General features: G+C 35.4%; 1 protein-coding gene across 4 annotated transcripts in view; it reads right to left on the reverse strand.

Moving 5' to 3' along the window:
* BRINP3 (BMP/retinoic acid inducible neural specific 3) overlaps positions 1-9128 on the reverse strand; it is a 432045-nt gene that overhangs the window by 89366 nt on the left and 333551 nt on the right. The gene's annotated exons all lie outside the window — the stretch shown is intronic.

A 9128-nucleotide genomic window follows, 5' to 3' on the forward strand; every position in this document is an offset into this window, starting at 1 on the left:
TTTTTTTTTTAGGAGAAACCATTAAATAGACTGGTGGAAAGAAGGCAAACATCTCTCACAATCTCCGTGTTGGCTGTTTTCTGTAGGCTGGAGACACCAGTCAGTGTGAAAATAGCTATGAAATGAGACAAGCTCTGATTTCAGTGAAGATACAATTGCTCTCTGTTTTGAGCCCAAGTAACCTATTAGCCATCAGATGCACAGTGGACACAGATATTGTAATACACAACAGGTCCAATGTGCTACTTAGAAAGTGATAACCAGTAGGAATTTTAGAGTTTACTAATCAGACCATGGTTCATCGGGACTTAAATGTAGGACCAGGACCTTGAAGTGTTATTTTATCCATATAATTAAAAAAAAAAAAAAAAGACATAGGTCTGGCAACAAAGGTCTGACTTGAGTCATCATAAGAAGAAAGCTATCCTATTGAATTCAGCCCTGAATCATTTCAAGACCCAGGACTCCTGTAACATAGATTAAGTAGGGCAAATCTTCACTTTAAAATTGCTAGTTCACAGTGGTTTCTTAGGTTCTGGAATGTTGCAATATTCCCTGAGTCAGAATGACCTTATACAAATGAGGTAGTAAATTGGGTTCTTCCTATATCCTCTTCAAACTAGGTCCAATGGGAGTATAACCCATGTTATGCTTATTTTCTCATTCCTTTACTAAACAATTAGAACAGAAAGGTTTTGGCTTCATAACTTATTGTGGAGTAAGATCTATAAAAGTAAAAAGACAATATGAATCTTCCTCCTCTTACTAAAATATAAATCCAAAATCATGTTGTTTATTTTTTATGTTTGACACAATTGCAGAAGTTAGCAATCCATTCAACAAGTGAAAATTGTCAGGACAGTATTAATATTCCATCTCCAATTAACCTAACATGTTGGCTAAGACCTAAACATAGAGTAACTCTAATAAAAACAGCTCTTCTTGATATGGCAACTTCACCAGTGGCATGACTCCTGACACCAAGGATGAAGCTTCTTCTCTGGTACAAATTGTGATCCCTCTCATTGTAAACAGAGAATATCAGGAACAGGGTTCTTTCATACGTCAGTGATGAGAGTTGAACATTCTCATTGTATTCTGCGATTAAGTAATTTTACAGTGTCTGAGTTGTAATTTATTTCACAAGGATGTAGATCATCTCACTGTGCCACAGGACATATTTTGTTAACAAAATAGTACTAAAAGAATGTGGAAAACCAGAGTAGCAGGTATCCTAGCTGCTGGCCCATACCTTAGCTGTGCATGAGGACTGAAAATAAATGTTATTCGTTCTGAGAGTCCAATGATCCTGTGGACATTCTTCAAAATAAAGAACAAGTAACTGCTTCTTCATCTCCCCTTAACAGGAAAGATGTACAAATCCTGGAAGTTGCATCAAGTGAATTCTTTGGTGATGTTATTGATAATGATAACTTCAGTGATGTATTGTGGTGGCAGAGGTGCCAGCTGCAATTCTTGTGCTCCTTGCTGTCCTTACGAGATTGCTTCTGCTAGGTGATGTCAGGCTTATTTCTGACACGGCCTTTAAGCCAGCATCTCCAACCCTCATGCTGATTCCGTGAACTATTGAATCAGATGTCTTTAAATAAATTCCTTTTCTGCTTTGCAGTCAGATTCTATTATTTCAAGAATCCTGACTGATACAATTAATTGAGACATCAAGGGTAATTATAGTCTGTAGTTCAACAAGAGTTTAACAAATATTTATTGAGTGTCACTCTGTGCCAATCACTGTGCTAGTTAAGTGTTAAGACTATAGTAATAATAATTATTATAGCTATAATAATAGTACTTTCCTCAAATAGTTTCTTTGTAGATGAAATTAGATAATTACTATGAAGACAATAAAATGTTTTTTAACATTTTATAAAACAAAGGGGAGATTCTCCCGCTGGCCTCAGTGGTCAATGTGGTTAACCCAATGTCCCCCACAAGCTCCCATTCCTTTACTGAACATAAGATAATTGGTGCATTGCACAAGCATATTGCTCTTTTTGTTTATTATAAAAAGCATTTTAAGTTTTTTATAAGTAATTGTTAGCTATTATTTTTCTTTGTGTAATTTATTTGGTGAACACTTTATATGGATTATCTGTTTTAATCCTTACAATAGTCCTAGGAGATGAGTACTATTATAATCTACACTTTGCTGAGGAAAAAACTTCCCTAAGCAAGGTTCAGCCAACTGTTCAAAGTGAAACTGTTATTAATTAGAGCTCAGAACAAATCAAGTCTGAAAAAAAAAATGCCTCCTGCCTTAATAAGCATAAACCCGTCTAGAGTTGACAGAAAAATAAAATTATTATTCCCTACATTTAAAGAGTGCTTTTGTTTGGAAGACTTTTCATAAACATTATCGTATCCAACCTCATAATAACTATGCAGTAGGACAGGCTGGTTTTGTTGAGATGTGGTGTGAAATGAATTTGAATTTAGGATCATTGCACAGAGCCAACAATGAGAGAAAAATGAGGAAAATAATAGACTCAAGCAAATATAAAAAGAAAGATCATTTTATATTTTTTTTTTTGTGAGGCACAGGAAAATGCTTTATTTTTCTTTGTATTTTTCTTTCCCCAAAGCCTAAAACAGTACATTACACATGCTATGAATTTAGTATATATTTCCTCAATGGCTTAACCAATTGACAAGATTCTAAAAGAAATAGTTGAAGCTAAACATAAACATATACAGAATAATTCATGTGGAAAAGTAGTTTGAGCTTAGTCATATAAAGCACAAAGCCACAAGTGACTCATGTGAAAAAAAAGTATTACAGTTCTAAGCCTTAATACTACTGTGGAAAAAGAGAATTCAGGTTAAAAGCAAAACTGCATGATAAAAATGTAGATAAATTTCTTAACTTATGGATGAGCAAATGACAATGAATTTCAGGTGGTAAAATTACAAAGTTTGTAAATTTCAGATTAATAAATTATTTATCAAAATATCATACAATACTATGTGACCACTTGTTATAAGCAAAAGTACATATACATAATTGCATAAGAAAAATTTTAATCAATGCTTTTAATTATTACATATTCTTCTCAGCCCTTAACACTCTTAATTCTACACTTTAGTATTTGCTATAATGTTTGTTGCATTGAAATAATAACCATGGCATAGACATGTTGAGTAAATTTCTCCAAGTGTGGTGCTTTCTAAGTAATGCCTAGAAAAAAAAAACTGCTGAACACACAAGAAATGTTTGCTTATGAGGTCAAACTCTTTAAAAACCATGTATCCACTAGTAGACAAGGAATTTAGGACGAGGGTAAAGTGATGAGAAGATGGCCAGAGTACTTAGGATTCCTCTGCAAAGGGGAGATTCTCCCGCTGGCCTCAGTGGTCAATGTGGTTAACCCAATGTCCCCCACAAGCTCCCATTCCTTTACTGAACATAAGATAATTGGTGCATTGCACAAGCATATTGCTCTTTTTGTTTATTTGTTCATTTGCTTACTTGCTTTTGCTAAATAGCCAATGGGATATGTTGATCGGCATCCAATGGTAAGATTGAGTAAAAGCCGGGCTTGGTGGCTCAGCCTGTAATCCCAGCACTTTGGGAGGCTGAGGTGAGTGGATTGTCTGAGCCTGCAGGTTTGAGACCCACCTGGGCAACTTGGCAAGACCTCATCTCTACAATAAATCAAAAATTAGCTGGGCATGGTAGCGCTCGCCTGTAGTTCCAGCTACTTGGAAGGCTGAGGCGGAAGGATCGCCGGAGCCCAGCAGGTTGAGGCTGCGGTGGCCGGGAGCAGCCACTGCACTCCAGTCTGGGTGACGGAGTGAGACTCCCACTCAAAAAAAAAAAAAATTGAGTAAAATACTACACCCTTTAAATAGCAAGTAAGAATAGTCAAGAAAATACCCTTTTGCTAAACAGAAAAAATCTTTTAAACAGAAAAAAACCTGGCATCACCTTCATTTGTAGGTCATTTGTCAATTTTTGCAGCAGTTTTTATTCCTTCTCAACAGTACATGTATATGGAGAGCAAAGAAGTTTAGTGAATTTCCCTATGAATTCAGATCTACAGAAAAACAAAATTAGTACTGACACTAAGAACTTTTACCCAAAATTTGTATTTTAGACAAAGTGGCTATCTTGCATTACATACACTAAATGAAAATACGTAAGTATTAAAACAACACTAATTTACATATTATTTAACTATTAGGAAATATTTTCAAATAGAGTAATTTTTAAAACTATATAAGTAAAATCAAAAACTTTTAAAATGTCCATATTGGTAAATTCAAATTAAGAACAAGCATTAAAGAATTATCCTATGCTATTCCAACATACTTTATACCAAGTATACTTTCAACTATGGTTAAGACACTCACTGTACTATAAAGAAATTTTTAGAGCACTTGGTCTAGAAATTATTTTAGAAGTTTGGAAAATTGAACTTTAACCAAGAAGAGACACACCTTTCAGACAGTGAAAATAAAATAAAATAAAAAAACCTAACCATGCACAGAAACAACAAGGAGACTGTTTCTAGAAAAAGAATCTCTCCACCAGCCACACTGAGTGTCTCTATACACAACTAGGCAGAAGGGAAAGCCAGTCAATTTTTTGGCTCCACGATATTCAGTTGCAATCTGCTTTTTAAAATGTTTGTCTTCCCTTCTCACAAGGTTTGCATATACTGGAATTGCCTACTAGAAGAAAAATGAAAACAATATAAGTGTTTTAAAAGATCAGTGTCAGTGTTGGGGTGACAAATGGCTAAATCCTTATATATGAGTTAATCTTTTTCCTTAAATATTTAAATGTTGGTGTCTATGTAAACTGAGAGGTGTTATGCTATTTTTATAATGCTATGATTACAAGTGATTCTTCATATTTATTAGTTGTTAAAGTCTTTTTTCTCTAAAGTGAATTAACCAAATACACTATGTACATTTCTCTTTACTTATATTGGTCAGAAAATTGAATTTTCTGAACATAAACAGTATATGATACTTCTAGTCTATTAATTCCAAATGAAAATCTCATTCCCCGGAACAGCGACCTCCAAAAAACCCCTCCAAGGGCTCCCACTTCTCAGTGGTCAGAGGCATGCAACCCCTCAGACCCATCCACGCCTCTGATTTTACAATCCATGCCAGGGCTTTGAGATTAATTGGATCATGGATGTTTATCTAGTTCTCTTTCTATCCCTTCCTATCCATTTTCCCAGGTCCTCCCTCATATAAACAGTAATCCCTCATATAAACAGTGTCAAATCCTTTTCTCCTCTACGATTTTAATGCTTTATTTTCCTTTCTAAGCTCAGATAAACAAATCAGGTAATGCGGCTGTGGCTAGTTTTCTACCACATTTACTCTCCACTTACTTCCAGAATATTGATTTTGTGGTGAACAGCAATGAGTCTAAATATGAAACTGTTTGCAGTTAGCAATATAAGTGATATATTACAGCTACATTATAAGCAAATTTTTTTTTATGAAAATAAATATAGTTCCCCAAACCCTCCCTGCAAAAGATCATAAGATTGGCATTGTTTCACATTAACAATTAATAATTGTTAAGCAAATAACATCTCCATGTTATAGCAAGAGGCTGTATCTTGTTGACCTTTAAAAAGTATTTCTAGGGACCAGCAGATTTCTTCTAGCTACACTTTAGAAATCACTGCTCCAGTCTCATCAGTTCTATGATTAAAATAAGAGTAAACTGGGCTCGGTGGCTCAGCCTGTAATCCCGCGCCTTGGGAGGCTGAGGTGAATGGATTGCCTGAGCCCGCGGGTTGGAGACCCGCCTGGGCAACTTGGCGAGACCTCATCTCTACAATAAATCAACAATTAGCCGGGCGTGGTAGCACGCGCCTGTAGTTCCAGCTACTCGGAAGACTGAGGCGGAAGGATCGCCGGGGCCCAGCAGGTCGAGGCTGCGGTGGCTGGGAGCAACCCCTGCATGCCAGTCTGGGCGACAGAGTGAGAATCCAACTCAAAATAATAATAAATAATAATAATAATAATAATAAGAGTAGCTCAGCTCTATTGACTCCCTTTTATAGTCAAGGGAAAGTAGCTGCAAAGTAGTAATTTCTTGTCTCCAACAGCTACTCTAACTGGTCTTTAATAAAATGGTTTATTTCCACTCTGTCATGGTAGTCCTCTTCTGTGGAAAGTAAGGTTGAAAGAATCCATAGAAAGGATTTAAATCTCAAAAATTTCTTTCTTCTAAGGATATCTGTATAAACATATATATACACAAACATATATGCACATGAGCATATAGATTATAAATATATAAAATATTGTGTATTGTAAATCTTAGCCTATAAACACATAGAAACTGTAAAACTCAAAGTTTATATTATGTAGCAAATATACATAATATGTAGTTAATTTATAGAAAAGCTGTGTAGTTTTTATAAATAATGACATTTAAACAATGAAATAGCAAGCAGGACCAATTTCATAGTATTCACAGCATGCTATCTATTTGAAGAAAAAAGAATTTGTGATATTCATTTCCTAAGAATTTAACACATAATGCTTAATTTTTCAAACCACCTAACCATAATAATCAAAGATAAAATCATATGTTCTTTTATATATAACAGCTGCTGCATCCTCTCAATAATCTTGTCTTTTTCATTGTAGATTGCCTTGGAATTTCATAGGGTGGAGAAATGAAGTTATGGCAATTATCATTTCCCTGAAACCTGCTGCTAAATTTAAATTTGGAACATTGTATTTATTACATCTGCTGCAGAGATGAGCTGCTCTGACCCTTGCTTTGAAAATTACTGTTACCATTCTTTGTGGAGGACCTTCACAGCCAATCATAAAAGATACAAATGATACCATATGACTTGAGATCCTGATACTGAAGAATTTTTGCATTGTGTGTGAGAAAAGTGATCTAATAATAAAATTATGGCAATATTGCTCCTTTCTCACCACAATATTTTCAATAGCAATCTAAGCAATAAAGGTAATAGCAGGTCTAACACCGCTGGTAATATTAAATTCAAATAGCAAATTGCAAAGCTAGTGAAATTGTTATCAGAAGGATTGATCTACAATTGGACCAAATTTTAAACTTCCAAATAAATGTTCAATAAAATGATGCTTCACTAATGTGCAAACATTATGATAGTGATTTACCCAGAGACATATGGCTTTTAAAAATCCTGCCATCTTTCACATGCTGGGGCAAAAAAATAAAGAACTAAAATGAAAATACATTTATTTTTATGTTCCAATGGAGTTCAGCTGTTTATTATACATTACTCATCTGAAAAACTAGATTCTCAATTTCAAAGAATTTTTTTCTGTTGGAACCCATGGAAACATTAGACCTTAGTTAGTCAAAAACGTTGTTCCTTATTCATACAAAAAAAAATGCAGTCAATGAAATTGTTCAACAAAGGTTTAGAAGTGATAATTTATATATTAAAATTATCAGCCGGGCTCGGTGGCTCAGCCTGTAATCCCAGGCTGAGGTGAGTGGATTGACTGAACCCACGGGTTCGAGACCCGCCTGGGCAGCGAGACCTCATCTCTACAATAAATCAAAAAATCAGCCGGGCGTGGTAGCGCGTGCCTGTAGTTCCGGCTACTCGGAAGGCTGAGGCGGAAGGATCGCCGGAGCCCAGCAGGTGGAGGCTGCGGTGGCCGGGAGTGGCCGCTGCACTCCAGTCTGGGCAACAGAGTGAGACTCCAACTCAAAAAATAAAATAAAATAAAATAATTGTTTTTTTCATTGTTTTGTGAGTTAAGAAAACATAAAAAGATTACATTTTATTTCCTAAAGGACATGAAAAATATAAAAACAAATCTTACTCTCTAGGTATTTATTTATCATAGCCATCTATAAGTGTCATCTATCTATTTCTCTATCATCTATCAACACCTGTTACATGTCTTGCAATTGTTAGAAGTCCCTACATTTTGCTGCTGTAACAAACTGCCTTCAAATCCTAGATGCTTAAAACAGCCATTTATTTCTTTCTCACAATATATCCCATACTGGATCAATGTTGGACTCGCAAAACCATAGGATCATGGAAGCTCTATTTTCTAATGGCACATTCTGGAACATAGAGCCTTCTTGGTTTTCCCAGCAGGGGAAGAGAGAATGGCATGAGTTTTTGTTCTGATTTGTTTTACTACTTCAACACCCTTTACATGCATTTACCCTTTATCTACCAGAACTTATCACATTGCATCCTCTAACCACAAGAGAACTAGGAAAAATGCTGTCTGTCTTGTTGATCATCATCTCTTTCCTCTCTTTATTCCACATATAGAACATACTCCACACTTCCTTGGGGAAGATGACCCAAATGTCCCATCGTTGTATCAAGTACAAAAGCCAAGTTTGCTAATAGATGTGGGCTAGTCAGTAAATCATTTTCAGATATGGCTCCCATTGGTATGCAACTCAATAAACTAAAAAGATGAACTATTTGCCTTCTATATCCAATATCAGTGGTGTTGGATGGACACAATAATCACAGTAATAAATATATAACTGTTTGTATAAGGTACAAAGGGGAGACATGAAAAAGTCACTGTAACAATTCTGAAATATGACTGACACTGTAAAAGCTCCTTACCCTGGAAGTAGAGAGTATTCCTTGATCAGGTATTGGTTTTACTTTCTAGGAGGATCTGTTTAGTCATGGCCCTATACTAGTAGGCCCACTTACAGTTTGTTTCTAGAGATAGTTCTCAGATCTGCTACATTTCTATATCTTTTTGTCTTTCTGACTCTTTTAAAGGGAATGCTACTTTAAAGTTGCCAGGATTTTAAATGAAGACCACACCCTTATTCTGATATTTTACAGAACATATGTCCCTTAGGCTATTTCATTCTTTCTTTTAATACTTGGAGTCAAGAAGCAGTTGGTTCTTTTTAAGTATTCTAGAGCCGATTTAAAGTATATGGGAGAATTTGCATTCGTGATGTACAAATATTACATCATTTTATACAAAGGACTTAGGTATCCATGAGTTCTGATATCCTTGGGGGTCCTGGAACCCCAGGATACCAAAGGATGACTGTGTTTCCAACACACTATCATTCTAAAAGTTGAAATATTATAAATTCTATAGCATATTTTCCCCAAGGGTTTTAT

Source organism: Carlito syrichta, unplaced genomic scaffold, assembly GCF_000164805.1.
Source record: "Carlito syrichta isolate Samal-C Ts95f unplaced genomic scaffold, Tarsius_syrichta-2.0.1 Scaffold303983, whole genome shotgun sequence".
NCBI classification, from domain to species: Eukaryota; Metazoa; Chordata; class Mammalia; order Primates; family Tarsiidae; genus Carlito; species Carlito syrichta.